General features: G+C 36.0%; 1 protein-coding gene across 1 annotated transcript in view; it reads right to left on the minus strand.

Annotated features, from left to right (window-relative positions):
• LOC137634835 (nipped-B-like protein B) overlaps positions 1-17,500 on the minus strand; it is a 198,588-nt gene that overhangs the window by 137,342 nt on the left and 43,746 nt on the right.

The following is a 17,500-nucleotide window of genomic DNA, read 5'->3' on the forward strand; positions in this document are numbered from 1 at the left end:
TGTTTCGTTCATATTATATTTCTTTGAAAGAAATTTCATTATAATGATGAAAAACTAAAGATCATATATTGAATAATCAAAGTATTTTCATTCCTTCGTTCAGATTACATTTGAGAAAAATTATATTATAATTATTAAAAATTACAGATCACTGTACACTTACGAGAAAATTATTAGTCAATATTTTCAATTTAATTTAATAAAATGTAATCAAATAAATGTATTAAAAAACCATATATTCTTCCCGCTTATTTACGAAAAAATTTTTAGTCAACATTTTTAATTAAATTTAATAAAATGTAAACAAATAAATGTAATAAAAACCATACATTTTTCCGGCTTAATTAAGAAAAAATTTAGTTAATATTTTTAATTTAATTCAATAAAATGTAATCAAATAAATGTATTAAAAACCATACATTTTTTCCAGCTTAATTACGAAAAAAATTAGTTAATATTTTTAATTTAATTTAATAAAATGTAATCAAATAAATGTAATAAAAAACCATACACTTTTCCAGCTTATTTACAAGAAAATTGTTAGGCAATTTTTTTTATTTAATTTAATAAAATGTAATCAAATAAATGTATTAAAAAATAAGTCAATATTATTAATTTAATCTAATAAAATGTATTCAAATAAATGTATTAAAAAACATCATACATTTATGATCTCAAGATTTCGTTTTCTTCTTTTATCTTATGGAAAATGGTCTCCAGATGAACCAAGTAAGATGGCCTCTTGAAAAACCACAGGTAATAGAGAAGAAAAATAACACTGAGTAAAATCATAGTTATATGGAAGTAATAAATTCATTTATATAAAATAAGGAACTACATGAAAGCAATATTTATAAGAATCAGTGTTCTTTGCTGATTCGCGAATCTATGAAAGAAATTAAAATTAGAGAAAGAGAATTCTTTACTATACTATTCTACGAAAATTTGCAATAAATTGGCAGATTCACATTATCGGTCTGTTCTCGCTCCAGTCTCGTTCCGGTCATGATAGGAAAAAATCAATATGAACAATATGTACAAAGTTCACTGCGTAAATATATTTCTTAGTATCACCGAACAATATTCCTATACAATTATGCCTTTTCCATATATTTATAACTTTGCCAAGACACTGATCGGACCGAGTGTGTGAACACCCCACACTGTTAGAAAAAAAACTGTAATTTTAATCGGAAATTCACCGTAAAAATATACTATTCCCAACCGTATTACAGTAAAATACAGGCGGCCGTAATTTCACCTTCCTTTGTTATTATCTTTTACGGGTTGGTGACAGTAATGTCGCTCATATACGTCAATATATCCGTTTTTAAAACGGTAAATATCCTGGAATAAATGTTGCCAGACATTTACGGTTTTTTAATGGTAATTTTTAACAGTGTATTAAAGAGCAAACAGAGACTGGAGTGTTACCGAACCGATATTGTTAACAAGCCCTTACGAATCTATGAAAGAAATTAATATGAGATAGAAAACTTTTTACTAAACTATTCTACGAAATTGTGGGACAAAGAACATCAAAGGGTGTAATACAAATTGAGTACTGCTAAAATCATCGACATTTTCTTTAAGGTATAAATTGCAACTTTAAAACATCTTAAAAATTGAATAATAAACTTATAATAAACTATTAACGAAGTTGCTTAATAAATGAAATGATACACTGAAAATAATAAAATATAATAAATAATGAATATAATGTTAGTTATTTAAAAAAAATCATAATTTTCTTTAAGGTATAAATTTCAATTTCAAAACATATTAAAATTGAATAATAATCAATTGCAAAATAATAGGTTTCTTAATAAATGCAATGATGCACTAAAAAAAAATATAAGTAATTAATATGTTAGCTGTTTTTAATACATCATACAATAAATAATGAATATAATGTCAGTTATTTTTAAGACATCATTATACTTGCGAGAAACAATGAATATGTGTCATGAAGGTTCATACGTTTAGTCATTACATATGTAAATACTATATATAAAATATACCTTTACTTTGCAAACGAATGTGCAAGTTTTGGGGTATTAATCAACAATAGCTAATTCAAATCATATCTTACTGATGAGAGTTATCATGCAATTCATTCATAGGAATTGAAAAAAGAAAAAATTGAGTTTTCAAAAAAAAAAAAAAAAAAAAATTAGCGAAAAAAAAAAAACAATTTAGTTAGCAAAAAAAAAATATTGAAAAATTTACTTAGCAATAAAAAGAAAAAAAGAAAAAAAAATAATTTAGTTAGCAAAAAACAAAACTAAAAATATTTAGTTAGCAAAGAAAAAAAATTTAAAAATTTACTTGGCCAAAAAAAAAAAAAAAACCTGTTAGTTTGAGAATGGAAAAAGCTTTTAATATACATCCATAAGGTGTAAACGTTGTTTTAATGAGATAAAAATCCCTCATGAAATGCAAAAGAAGACATGCAGAGAGGAAAAGTAGCAAAGATATTCATGGAAAATTTCACAAAAATCTAACTCCCGTGGTTCGCATCTTTGTCTTAAAGTAAATATATAAACTTCGAGGGAATAAGGAAAAATTTCAAACAGAATTCTTTACGAAAACTACAAATTTCTATTGAAATAAGAAAAATAAACATTTGGAAATCTAATGAATTTCGATAAAATTTTTAATGGAAATTTCTAATAAAAAATGTACCGATTTCAATAAGTTTTTAATTAACACAAACTCTAGTTCAATAAGGATTTTGAAGAGAAATTCACTATATTTTTATGAAAGGAAAATTTCCCACATTAAATTTCTAATTAAAAAATGACTAATTTCAACAAGCTTTTCATGATGTCAAACTATGGTTCAATAAGTATTTTTAAGAAAAATCACTATATTTTTATATTAGGAAAATTTCCCACATTAAATAGCAATTTATGAAAATTGACAAAATACCAGGAAAAAAAAACTGGGGAGTAATTAACGAAGTTATCCGAAAATATAATTTGAAAACAACTCAAGTCCCAATTATTGTAATAATCTTTAAGTATCATTAATAATCTATGAAACACCAGTTTATTTAATAAAAATAAACATTAAATTACATAAAAAATGAACCACGGGAGTCTAAACACTGGAAAAAATGTGAATAAAAACACTAAAAAAATAGAAAAGATAATCACGGAATCAAATAAAAAGAAAAGCTGTATTTAACACTTACGCCTTGCTTTGCGAGCGTAGTACCACTTGTGCGGAGCGTAAAGCCAGGGATCATACCCAAGACGCTCCTCGCTGGCGGAGCGTTTCACTTTGGGACCCCTCTCCTTATCGCCCGCCAGATTTTCGGCGTAGGATCCAAGGTCTGTCACTCGGCTGGCACTAACGCTCCGTGTCAACTTATGCGTCGACGCGAACTTAGTGCTGGAGAAGAGAGAAGAAGAAGAAGAAAGTTATTTAAACAAATACTATTATTATTATTATTATTGTTATTATTACTAGCCAAACTACAACCCTAGTTGGAAAAGCAAGATGCTATAAGCCCAAGGGCTCCAACAGGGAAAAATAGCCCATTGAGGAAAGGAAATAATGAAATGATGAGAATGAATTAACAATATACCATTCTAAAAACAGTAACAGAGAAGAAGAAGAAAGTTATTTAAACAAATATTATTATCATTATTATTATTATTATTATTATTATTATTAGCCAAGCTACAACCCTAGTTGGAAAAGCAAGATACTATATGCCCAAGGGCTCTAACAGGGAAAAATAGCCCAGTGAGGAAAGGAAATAAATAAATGATGAGAATGAATTAACAATATACCATTCTAAAAACAGTAACAGAGAAGAAGAAGAAAGTTATTTAAACAAATATTATTATTATTATTATTATTATTATTATTATTATTATTACTAGCCAAGCTACAACCCTAGTTGGAAAAGCAAGATACTATATGCCCAAGGGCTCCAACAGGGAAAAATAGCCCAGTGAGGAAAGGAAATAAGGAAATAAATAAATGATGAGAATAAATTATCAATATACCATTCTAAAAACAGTAACAGAGAAGAAGAAGAAGAAGAAGAAGAAAGTTATTTAAACAAATATTATTATTATTATTATTATTATTATTATTATTATTATAATTATTACTAGCCAAGCTACAACCCTAGTTGGAAAAGCAAGATGCTATAAGCCCAAGGGCTCCAACAGGGAAAAATAGCCCAGTGAGGAAAGGAAATAAGGAAATAAATAAATGATGAGAATAAATTAACAATATATCATTCTAAAAACAGTAACAGCGTCAAAACAGATATGTCCTATATAAACTATTAACAACGTCAAAAACAGATATGTCATATATAAATTATAAAAAGACTCATGTCAGCCTGGTCAAATACAAAAGATCTACTGAATACATGACTAGGTTAAGTAAAATTTGGAAGTCAAATCGTCTGGAATTACATATAAAAATGTTGTTAATGTTTTTAAAATATTTTATTTGAATTTTTTCACAACTTCTTCTATCGTTTATTTATTTCCTTATCTCGTTTCCTCAATGAGCCATTTTCCCTGTTGCAGCCATTGGCCTTATAGCATCTAGCTTTTCCAACTAGGATTGTAGCTTAGCTAATAATAACAATAATAATAATAATAATAATAATAATAATAATAATAATAATAATAATAATAATAATCAGGCTAAACATATCAGTTTCTTGAGATTGGTGTTACTATATGGACATGAGTCGTGGTATGACAATGAAACAATCTCCAATAGATTTAGTAGATTTGAGAAACAAAGCCCTCAGAAGAATATTGGGAGTTGAGTGGCAGGCCAGGATTAGAAATGAAACTATACGAGAGATTACTCAAGTGCCATATGTGGATGAGGTCATGGTGAGGGGTAGATGGAGATGGTTTGTATGTACTCTTCGCACAGGAGAGATTAATTCACCACAAGACACTAGAAGATTTGGAAGACCAAGACCTACATGGCTCAGGACTATGAAGCACGAAGTAGATGATGAATGGAGAAATATTGAATTAAAAGCTCAAGATAGAGACGACTGGCGAAATCTAACCGAGGCCCTTTGCGTCTATAGGCGAAGGAGATGATGATGATGATGAACTAACTCTGAATAAAAAAATAAATTTAAAATGAAAACTAAATAAAAAATTTTGCAATTCAATGTCATAAAAATTACCATAAAGTAATTAAAGGAAATAAACAATTTTAAATGAAAACTGAGCAAAGTTTGGCAACTCAATCACTGTGAGATCATAACAGCGTTCTTCATGACGGGAAAATGACTGAGGTTTGCACCTCAAAAAAAATGAGCGAATAAGTGGCAGGTGGCTAGAGTATTTCAGGACTTAATTTGCGACTCTGATTTCAAATTTCGTTTTTGAATCAGTGACAGGATAGTCTCTCTCTCTCTCTCTCTCTCTCTCTCTCTCTCTCTCTCTCTCTCTCTCTGTATATAAAAATTCCATATTTAGCACTGTATATAAAAATTCCATATTTAGCAGTCAGAAAGGAGTAGATTAAAATAATGTCTCGACAATTTCTGCTACACGAGTTTAGAAAATATTCTCTTATATCATGCACATATTTATAAGTTCAAGAGTTACAGAAAAGCGCACCTCTCTCTCTCTCTCTCTCTCTCTCTCTCTCTCTCTCTCTCTCTCTCTCTCTCTCTCTCTCTCTCTCCCTCTCTCTCTCTCTCGGTTAATTATACTGTACTTTATAGTACAACAAATCTTCTGACTGAATTTTGGCAGGAGACATCATTAAATATCTCTCTCTCTCTCTCTCTCTCTCTCTCTCTCTCTCTCTCTCTCTCTCTCTCTCTCTTGGTTAATTATACTTTATAGTACAACAAATCTTCTGACTGAATTTTGGCAGGAAACATCATTTTATATATTCTCTCTCTCTCTCTCTCTCTCTCTCTCTCTCTCTCTCTCTCTCTCTCTCTCTCTCTCTCTCTCTCTCTCTCATACAGACACACGCATATATAAATATGCATATACTGTATATGTATACTTGTGCATATATATGTTTACACATACATAAATATACAACATATGTATAGGTGCATGTGTGTCTCTATATTCACATAGTGGCGTTAGAAAAGAACGAAAAATATCCCACTTCTCCAAAAATTACACACTTCATTGAATTTCGTGTAAAACTACTACGAAAAAATAATCGAATAAATTTAGAGAATAAATCTAATGAGGGAAATGAAAAGGTTTAAACTCCTTACCTTTTCAGAACCCTGTTCCTTCTCGACTGACCAGATCCGTCCGCGTCACCTTCGCTGTCAGTAACTGAACCTTTGGTGTTTCTCCTTCTTGCCCTGGCCCGGCCACGTTCGGCCACGCCTACTTTGCCTTCGGCCACGCCTACTTCTCCGCTCCGTCCTTTCCCTTCGCTTTTGGTCTCTGATTTCCCGGCGTTTCTTCTGTTGGGTTCCTTGGACGTGGAATGGGTCGTTTCGTGTTTCCTCTTTCCTGCTTCGTTCTGACGTCGCCACCACTTTTCTCGTCGAATATTATTTCGAAGCTTTCACCGTTGTTGTTGTTGTTGTTTTTGTTGTTATTGTTGTTGTTGTTGCCGCCATCTTTCCCCACCTTTCTATTTTCTCTCTCCCTCTGGTCGCTTCCCTCGCGACCTCCTTCAGACGTCGAGGTCCCTCCGGACGTGGAGGTCCCCCCGGCTGTCAGTTTAATCCTGACCATGTCCCCATTTTCGGACTTGGCGTATATATTACGACCCACGTTCGACTCGTCTACGCTTCCTGCAGAATACTCTGCTCCTTCTCGTTCGCTGTTTCCGGTGTCGTTTCTGTCAGTGTCTCGACTTTCAGTATGTCCTTTCCAGCCCACCTGTTCATCTTTATTAGTTTCCCTGTCCCCATCACCTGTCTTGTCGTCCAGTCCGTTTATCTCGACTACATCACCGTCTGACTTTCTCATGGCAAGTACTTTAACCGGTCTTTCTTGCTTTCCATCATGGTCTTCATCGGCTTCTTTCATCCCTTCTCCTCCACCATCGTCATTCAAGTTCCCTTCGCTCTGACCCTTAACAGCATCGTCACCTATACCGCCTTCAGAACGACGTCTCCGTTCCCCTTCCATTTCTTCTTCATTTCCTTCATTGCTGTCGATTTCCCTAACATCATCTGCATTTCCATTCACTCCCTCCCTTTCTTGAACGTTTATCATTTGTTCACCGAGTTCCTCAACCCTTTCCTTCTCGTTTCCTTCATTGCTGTCGATTTCCCTAACATCTGCATTTCCATTCACTCCCTCCCTTTCTTGAACGTTTACCATTTGTTCACAGAGTTCCTCAACCCTTTCCTTCTCGTTTACACCGTCGGATTTTCCATCTATGACATCATCTCCATCCCCTTCGACGTCACTTTTACCCCCGCCTCTCCCAGAGACACGGCGTGCTTTCACATCTTTAGTTCTCTTCTTTTCACCCGTCCGTTCGTCTCCTTCGCTGTATTCCTCACTGTTTCCATCGGTCACATCTTTCCTGTTCCCCTTATATCTCTTCTTTATCTGATTCTTACTGTTCGCACGATTATTTCCACTTTCGTCACCCGTTTCTTCCGACCTCTCGTCCATTCCCTTTTCGTCACTCTCCGTTTCTCCTCTTCTCTTGTTTTTGTTTTTGCCTCTCCCAGTATCATCAACATCGTCAACGCTTCTGTTTACACCCTTCTTCACATTCCCTCTTTTTTCCCCATTCTTCCTACTCCTCCTCACCGCCCTTCCTTCCTCATCTTCCTCCGAGGTTTGCGTGCTTCCCTCTTCGTCCGTTCCGTCCCCTTCGGCTCTCCTTCTCTCCCTGTTATCACTCATTCCATCTCCCCTGTCTCTCATCTCATTCGCGTCTATTTCTTCGTCTTCTTCCTGACTTTGCCAGTGGATGACGATGTTGTTATCTAAGCTGTAGTGATCTGTTGGAAAGGAAGACAAATTAGATCGACATGTTGATGCAATATAGCTACTGTTCAACATAAAAACACATTCACTGATACAAATAAATATGTCTTTTAATGTTTTTATTTTTCTATCTGATCAGAGTTCTCTATTCCTTTCTAAATACAAGATAGCCCCAAATATGATAATAGATTTGTTAGGTTGTAGGCTACTATTACATTCTACATCTCCAGAGACAGTTGTACTTTTTAATCACCTATTTAATCAACATTGGCACACCCAACAAAGAATTATTCTAGACAATGTGAATTTTATAACTAGGACTGAGGTGGCCTATTGGAAACGTCCCTGCCTGGCAATCTGCTAGACTGGGGTTCGAATACCACTTAAGCTAGAGTTTCTTGTGAGCTAGAGATGTAGGTTTGGGGGAGCCTATAGGTCCACCTGCTTAATCATTAGCAGCCATTGCTTGGTCCTCCTTGAGCCTAACTTGGGTGGAGAGGGGGCTTTGGCGCTAGTCATGAGAATGTATGGTCAGTCTCTAGAGCGTTGTCCTGCTAGTTAGGGCATGGTCACTGTCCCTTGCCTTTGCCTTATGAGTAACCTTTAAACAATAACGCAGCTAAACTGTAGAACGGCATTACTTACCAGTGGTCTTAATGCTGGATTTTCTCGACGAAGAACTATCGCCCTTAACGGATGCAGAACCTCCTCCTCCCCATTTCCCTTCGTTAGCCTCAGCCCAGCTTCTCAGGTTCTCCGCCCTGGCGTAAGTCTCGTGTCGAGTGAGTCGCGACGGACCGATGGACTCCGACAGCTCGGTGTCGGACGCCAAGAGGTTCGACAGGCTGGGGGCGTAGCGGAGGATCTCGTCGCTCAGTTCCATGATGTGGATCTCGGGTTCGTCGGCCTGTGGTGGCAGGAAGTTCTTGACCTTGACGATCTGCTCTTGGTGAGGTTTCACCTGATAAGGGATAGATAATGCAAAGGATGAAAGGGGGCGTTGACTGTTGTAAAAGTTTTGCTAATACAGATGATACGGGAAGGAGAAAGGTGTATTTGTCAAAGGTTCGCTGATACAGATGATGTAAAAGATGAAAGGGGCCGTTGGCTGTTATAAAAGCTTTGCTTATAAAAATAATGATATGATGAAAGAGGGTGTCGGCTGTTATGAAAGTTTTGTTGATACAAATAATAAGAGAAGATGAAAGGTGTATTTGTCAAAGTTTTACCAATACAGATAATGCAAAGGATGAAAGGGGGCGTTGACTGTTTAAAATTTTTGGCTGATACAGATGAGAGATACGATGTCACAAAATTTTTTAATTCAGTCTTAATACAAAAAGGGATACTTAACTGACGATAATCATAATCAGGAAACAATTATAAAAATGACCGTGGATAGACATTAAGTACAAAGGAATGTTCAAATGAAGATGATTATATCCAAAAAATTATAAAATCAACATATCTTTGGATGAAAAAAAAAAAAATCTTCGAAGACACATTTACTTCGTAGATATTTATAGACTTTTATTCTTCTCCTTCTGCAACTTGGTCAACACCAAAGGCCCTTTCACCCCCAAACGTTGTGGTGGCCTGGTGGTAGCGTCCTTGCCTGGTGATTGCCAGACTGAGGTTCGAGTCTCGCTCAAACTCGTTAGTTCTTTTGGTTACTGCAACCCCAGCATCCTTGTGAGCTAAGGATATGGGGTTTGGGGGAGCCTACAGATCTATCTGCGGAGTCATCAGCAGTCATTGACTGGTGTTAGTCCCTTTGGTCGCTGTAACCCCACAATTCTTGTGAGCTAAGGATAGGGGGTTTGGGGAAACCTATAAATCTATCTGCTGAGTCATCATCACCCATTGCCTGGCCCTCCCTGATCCCAGCTTGGGTGGAGGGAAGGGCCTGGGCGCTGATCATAAGTATATATTGTCAGTCTCTAGGGCATTGTCCTGCTTGATAGGGCAATGTCACTGTCCCTTGCTTCTGGCATTCATGAGCGGCATTTAATCCTTTAAACCACTGCCTGGCCTTCCTTGGCCCTAGCTTGGTTGGAGAGGGGAGCTTGGGCGATGGTCTTGTGTATATATGGTCAGCCTTAGGCCATCGTCCTATTTGATAGGGCAATGTCACTGTCCCTTGCCTCTGCTATTCATGAGCAGCCTTTAATCCTTCAAACCTTTAAACGCACGAATTCCTCCCGGAGATGCGACAGGATCACGCGAAGTTATGTATAGGTATGCGTCCCTTTTCCTTCCCTCGAGTCCATAGGCATCTCGGCGAATCACGCAACATAACGCACCATGAAAACAATCAAGGTCCCCTGCGCCGAGCACATAATGGGTCACGCTTTTCATTGGCTTACGTATGTGTGCTCTTGTGGCTTCCGGACCTCCCCAGGATGCTAGGCAATCAAGGTCCCCTGAGCCGATATGTTCCAAACTACATAGAAGTAAGTTAACAAGGTAAATAATACTGAGTTATATACCAAATGCTTGGAACTCTTAATGCTGACCAAGATCATCTTTAGCTATGGTAAGCAGCACTTCCAGGCGAAGGACACTCCAAAATCAAATCATTGTTCTCTAAGTCTTAGGTAGTGCCATAGCCTCTGTACCATGGTCTTCCACTGTCTTGGGGGTAAAGTTCTCTTGCTTGAGGGTACACTCGGGCACACTATTCTACCTTATTTCTCTTCCTCTTGCTTTGTTAAAATATTTATTTTAGTGTTAATATTCTATTTTTTCCTTATTTCCTTTCCTCATTGAGCTATTTTCCCTGTTGGAGCCCCTGGGCTTATAGCATGCCCAACTAGGGTTGTAGCAGAGCAAGTAATAATAATAATTACGTATTTTGTGCTCTTGTGGCTTCCGGGCCTTACCGTGATGCAATGCAGCTTATATCTGACTTCAACGGTTTGTTACAATTGATCTTGAAGGAACGGCTCATTTGTTTCCCTGTTGGAGCCCTTGAGCTTATAGCATCCCGCTTTTCCAACTAGGGCTGTAGGTTAGCTAATAATAATAATAATAGTAGTAGTAGTAGTAGTAGTAGTAGAAGTAGTAGTAGTAGTAACAATAATAATAATAATAACAATAGTAGTAGTAGTAGTAGTAGTAGTAGTAGTAGTAACAATAATAATAACAATAACAATAATAATAATAATAATAATAGTAGTAGTAGTAGTAGTAGTAGTAGTAGTAGTAGTAGTAGTAGTAGTAGTGGTTGAAAACGGCATGAGTATCTAATCTATGTTTATGTTCTGAATATTAAATAGTAGTATTGGCCTATTACTTCGGTTACAGTGGGTACAGGACATTAAAATAACGCACAACACTTATGGCATTGCATTTCTCATGTCACATCAATGAAAAACGCACTGGGCTTATGGCAACAAGGTTAGTTAATAATAATAATAACAATAATAATAATAATAATAATAATAATAATAATAATAATAATAATAATAATAATAATAATAATAATAATAATAATAATAATTTAGAAGCTGAATTCAGTCACTAATGCCAGCATATATGGTAGTATTTTAATTTGGTGACAATTTGTCGGGTAAACTCTACGGTTCCAACCCATCGTGTTTCACTTACCTATCGTGAGAAAGGCCTGTGTTGTTGGTATGCAGAGTCCAGAGATCCACAACACGCCATTTGTACCCTTTTGAGCCTTTCTAACAATTACAGGACGCCATTAACAATATGCCAATTCTGTTACTAGCATATTTCAAGATAAAACTTTTAATCATCATTACTGATGAATAGCTAGATACATAGTTTTAGATATAACTTATTTACATATTAAATCTTAAAATGTCATAAAAAAGGTTTTAAACTGACGTTTTATAGCTTTTTCAATATCGATGGCAAAATAAAATTCGTGATTGCTAGTCATTATGTGATACGCAGATAACGAGTTCAAAATTATTTAGTTTAGTATATATTATGAAAATGAGACTCACGCATATTGAGTATGCATGGTTAGAATTCTTTTAAAAGTGGATAACAGATGCAAAGTTTAAGTACTATGTGGGGACCATCTCCAATCTCTTATGAAAGTCTTATAGACAGTGTTTAAATTTACAATGGTTTAAACTATACTTTGTCATAAAAGGACAAATTATTATTATTATTATTATCATTAATATTATTATTATTATTATGATTATTATTATTATTACTTGCTAAGCTACAACCCTAGTTGAAAAAAGCAGGATGCTATTATAAGCCCGAGGGCTCCAACAGGGAAAACAACCCAGTGAGGAAAGGAAATAAACTACAATAGATGTAGAAGACAATGGTGACCTTTTAGCTCGGAAAAGTTTCCAGATCGGCTGATTGATTAGAATTATATTGTCCAACCAATCAGCGATCAGGAAACTTTTCCAAGCTAATAGGGCACCGCTGCGAGCCGGTGCAAATATGCCTCGCTAAAAGAAATTGACTATAGTTGGAAGAAGCCGAAGATTTAAGTGGAAAACAACCCAGTGAGGGCAATAAATGGACGAATAAACGATAAAATAAAGAATAACAAGATGAAAAATGAGATAAATGAGAGATAAATCTTTAGAACGATATGTTACCTGTACATGAGGAAAAACTAAGTCGGAGGATTAATAAATTATATATGATTATGCAAAAGTAGCTCAGGGGAATAAATCCACGACGGCTGATTAAATGAACTGAGATACAGTCTGTTGATAAAATAACAAATACATACACATACACAAAATAAACACACACACAATATATATGAATATATATATATATATATATATATATTTAATTTTACATATATGTATGTGAGTATGTATGTATATATATACATACATATATATATATATATATATATTTATACATATATATATATATATATATATACTTATACACACACATATACGTTATATATATATATATATATATAAACTTTCTACGAGTAAAATTGTGGCCAGGAAGTTGTTCACAAACAAACAAACGGACTAAAGGGCGAAAACATAACCTCCTCCCAATTTCGTTGGCGGAGGTAATACAGTAAATCTAGTCCCCGGTGACACGTTAATCACAAAACCGAAAGAAATAAAACTCCGTTGCTTTTTCTAATCGTCTCAGCATGACAGAAGCAAGATAACTTTAATCAAGAAAGGCATGAAAGATTGCAACAGCGAGACTGGGATTATCCAACGAAAGATGAAAGAGAAGTCGCATGAAAAGCAATGACAATCAAGATGGCAATAGCGTGAGTCCAAAACCATCTCGTCTTTGAAGTTACTTGGATAATTGCTACTGACGTGGAGTACATAACATTTTCCATGAAATTGAGGGTGCATGCATGTACTGAGGCAAAGTCAACAATGCGCTCTCTCTCTCTCTCTCTCTCTCTCTCTCTCTCCATGCACGAACTGAGGCAAAATAAACAATGCTCTCTCTCTCTCTCTCTCTCTCTCTCTCTCTCTCCCATGCACGAACTGAGGCAAAATAAACATGTTCTCTCTCTCTCTCTCTCTCTCTCTCTCTCTCTCCATGCATGAACTGAGGCAAAATAAACATGTTCTCTCTCTCTCTCTCTCTCTCATCTCTCTCTCTCTCTCCATGCACGTACTGATACAAAGGAACAATGCTCTCTCTCTCTCTCTCTCTCTCTCTCTCTCTCTCTCTCTTCAAAGTATTCTTATCCACCTGGATACTTATATCAATTACAACTTTATTTTCGTCACATTTTGGCACCTTTCTGTCTGTCTATTTGATACGACTAGGGTTTTAAGGCCACTCATGAATGGCAGAGGCAGGGGATGGTCACAATGCCCTAGAGACTGACCATATATACATATGATCAGTACCCAAGGCCCCTCTTAATCAAAGCTAGGACCAGGAAGTGCCAGGCAATGGCTGCTGATGACTCAGCAGGTAGACGTATAGGCTCACAGGGATGGTGAGGTTGCAGACACAACAAGAAACTATCGAGTTTGAGCTGGACTGGAACTCCCGTCCGGCACAATGACTGAGACAATCATCTGTGATTAGGCCAGCGAGTGGGGAGACATCCACGCCAGTGAAGACGTTCAAAGCTAGTTGTGGCTGGTTTGATAACTTTAAAATGCGAACTGGAATCCACTTGATTGTGGGGCATGGGACGCTGCGAGTTCCGACTTCCCAACTCCCATCTTGAAATCGAAACGCGTTTCGAATATTATTCTGAGACTTCTGCCAAAAAGGTTGTGCAGGGGACGCATAATCAAAAGTGGAAAACATTCACGGGTAAAACTGATATGGACGAGAAAATGGAAATGACTTGAAGAGAAACAAACGCCTGATTCAAGTCCTGTCAAAGATGTATAAAATGTATGAAGAACATAAAAAAAAATTATATGGACTTGAGAAGCAGTTTGATAGCTGATGGGAACCAATGACATATGAAAGGCATAATTAAAAGAATTGGGTGTGATCTAGCTATGGGAAACTTCACTCTCTCGCAATCTATGGGACAGGGGTTCGAGCCCCGCTCAACCAAGATACTTTATATTAGTGTTTGAAACATTACCTTCCTTGCGAGCTAGGGGAACCTATAGATTTACCTGCTGAATCCCTAGTAGCTATTGTCTGGCTCTCCCTGGATCTAGATTGATTGCATTGGGGGAATGAGTAATGTTCTTTCCCATGTCGCTCTTAAGCAACCTTTTAACCTTCAAAACACTTACTAACGCTTATAAAGAATTGGTAACTAGCAAACTTTGCAAACCCACACATTATTATTTACGTTATGCTATTTTTGTGTAAGTGCAATGTACATATTGAAAGCAGATAGTTAGAGAGCATTTGAAAGGCGATGAAGAAAATACTCAGTTTAAATAGATGGCGAAGACGTTAGGATTTAATCCTTAAAATGGATAGGAAAATAGATGGGAAAAATCAGAGATGACTCATGATTATGCTCTGGTAGTAGGAGGAAAATGTTCTCTAAAAAGAATAACAGCAGCGCTGATAGGAAGGTGAAATGATAGGGAATTAATATACAACCAATGATAAGGAATTAATATACAACCAATGATAAGGAATTAATATACAACCAATGATAAGGAATTAATATACAACCAATGATAAGGAATTAATATACAACCAATGATAAGGAATTAATGTCAAACCAATGATAAGGAATTAATATAAAACCAATGATAAGGAATTAATGTCAAACCAATGATAAGGAATTAATAAAAAACCAATGATAAGGAATTATTATAAAACCAATGATAAGGAATTAATATAAAGCCAATGATAAGGAATTAATATAAAACCAATGATAAGGAATTAATGTCAAACCAATGATAAGGAATTAATAAAAAACCAATGATAAGGAATTACTATAAAACCAATGATACAGAATTAACATAAATCTAATGATAAGGAATTAATATAAATATAATGATAAGGAATTAATGTAAAACCAATGAGAGGGAATTAATATAAAGCCGAAGAAAATGAAACCAACGAAAGCAAAAAGAAATAGAGGAAGGAAAAAAGAATACTTTCAAGAAAAATGAAACAGTCAATAAGGAGAATATCTGAAGCAGCTCCCATATAAAGAAGAAATCATTGGGCCTAGAAAATGATGCTCAAAATTCTGCTTTGGCGAAAGAAATTTCACCTTGAGAAGGCTATTACCAGAGTATAATCAATTCAAATTTGACAGCAGTGGAATATTCACTATCCCTCGGATAATTATATTTTCGGTAGGCAGGAAGATGTCGTTAAAACTATCTTGTATTAAAAAAAGGCATCTATTAGTTATGCATTGACCCAAAAAGAGCTATTTAGTTTTTAAATAAACTTAATTCCAACATGAACAGGTCATCTTAGACATTAATCAGCAACATTCCGTCATAGATTAATACATTAATCCACTCTCCTAAATGACGGCAATAAAAGCATAAATTCAGGAATTCTCTATATTTCATTGCTGTGGCTTCACACGAGGCCCTTTATAGGTCATGAAGCAATTAGCAGCGGAGAAAGATCCCACAACTGGTCCCTCCAAATGCACCACTGTTCTGCGGAGTAAAGGGAGTCAGCAGCCCTGAGGGCACTGAGACACGCTATCGTGCGTGACGAAGGCGGGAGAGGAGGAAGTTCAGACATGCACGAGACCTCTAGCAGCATTAGAGACGCCATTGGTCAACCTTAGAGGTAAGCAGCTAGCACGTATCGATTACAGACTTTATTGTTATTACGACAGTCTCCCCTTCGACAGTCTTCCCTTCCATCCGTTTTCTTTCATTAGGTTGTACGTTTTCTGTTGATGTACGTTTTCTGTTGATGTACGTTTTCCGTTGATGTGTTTTCGAGTTTTTCCTTTCATTCTTAAATAAGAATGAAAGGAAAAACTCTAGTTCTATTTTTTCGCAATGCTTAATTGCTTGACTCTTGACAAAAAATATCCATGCTCTTCCGTCATTCCGTTTTCCCAAAATTAATGAGATTTTTGCACTAGAACTACTAGCATTACTGTATTTATGCATTTCCACTCCTTTCTCTGTTTATTTGACTTGTATAACTATCATTTTTTTTCATGGTCATTAAATATGACAAACTAAGGATAGTACTTCCACTCCTGCCAATACAAATAATTCGTTATCATTATAGCCTTAGTACTAGTAAACACACACACACACACACACACTCTCTCTCTCTCTCTCTCTCTCTCTCTCTCTCTCTCTCTCTCTCTCTCTCTCTCTCTTAAAAGTAACTTGTTTCTTAAAGACAAACATATTTTCGTTTCTCTGTACATATCACTTGAGTAAAACACCGAATACCTTATTCAAATGCATTTAATGGCCTCACTAAAATAAACCGTTAGCTTCCAGAGGCCCCAGTGTAATAAGCTGGTGTAATCAGCTGTTACTCACAACAGCCTCCCAAGATCTACGAATTGCAGGTAAAATCTTCTCATGTTCAACTGATGCATGAACAGAACACTAAGCCACTGATCTTATTTGGGTATGGTTAGTCCAAAGATTATAGGCCTCGTGTTTCTCAATATAGGATTCTAAAGCCCTGTCCACACGATCGAGCATGCCCGTCGGGCAAACAGTGATACCAGACCACAATAGTTAGTGAAAATGAGGGTTGATGACGTCAGAAGCGGGAAAACTAAAGGTAGGGATCTAGCAAGACTGTATGATGCCAGATCCCTGTCTGTGGTTTTCCTGCTTCTGACGTCATCAACCCTCATTCTTACTGACTATTGTGGTCTGGTATCACTGTTTGCCCGTCGGGCATGCTCGATCGTGTGGACAGGGCATAAGAACTGTCATTAAACCAGGCTTTCTCCTCGACATGATAGTACAGCATCCCATCACAATTAAGATGACAAAAAATTCATTTATAAGAAAACCCAAAGAGTGAGAATGTCTTAATGTGAAATTTTGCAATGCTTGTGAATATTAGAATTACAGGGCAACAGGTTTACAATGGAAAGGCTAAAGGTTGATAAGAGTTTAAATGAGCGATGTTGTTGCAGCGGTGATAGTAAGAATGGGAGACATACTGGTGTGAGCAAG

Source organism: Palaemon carinicauda, chromosome 3, assembly GCF_036898095.1.
Source record: "Palaemon carinicauda isolate YSFRI2023 chromosome 3, ASM3689809v2, whole genome shotgun sequence".
Taxonomy (NCBI): Eukaryota; Metazoa; Arthropoda; class Malacostraca; order Decapoda; family Palaemonidae; genus Palaemon; species Palaemon carinicauda.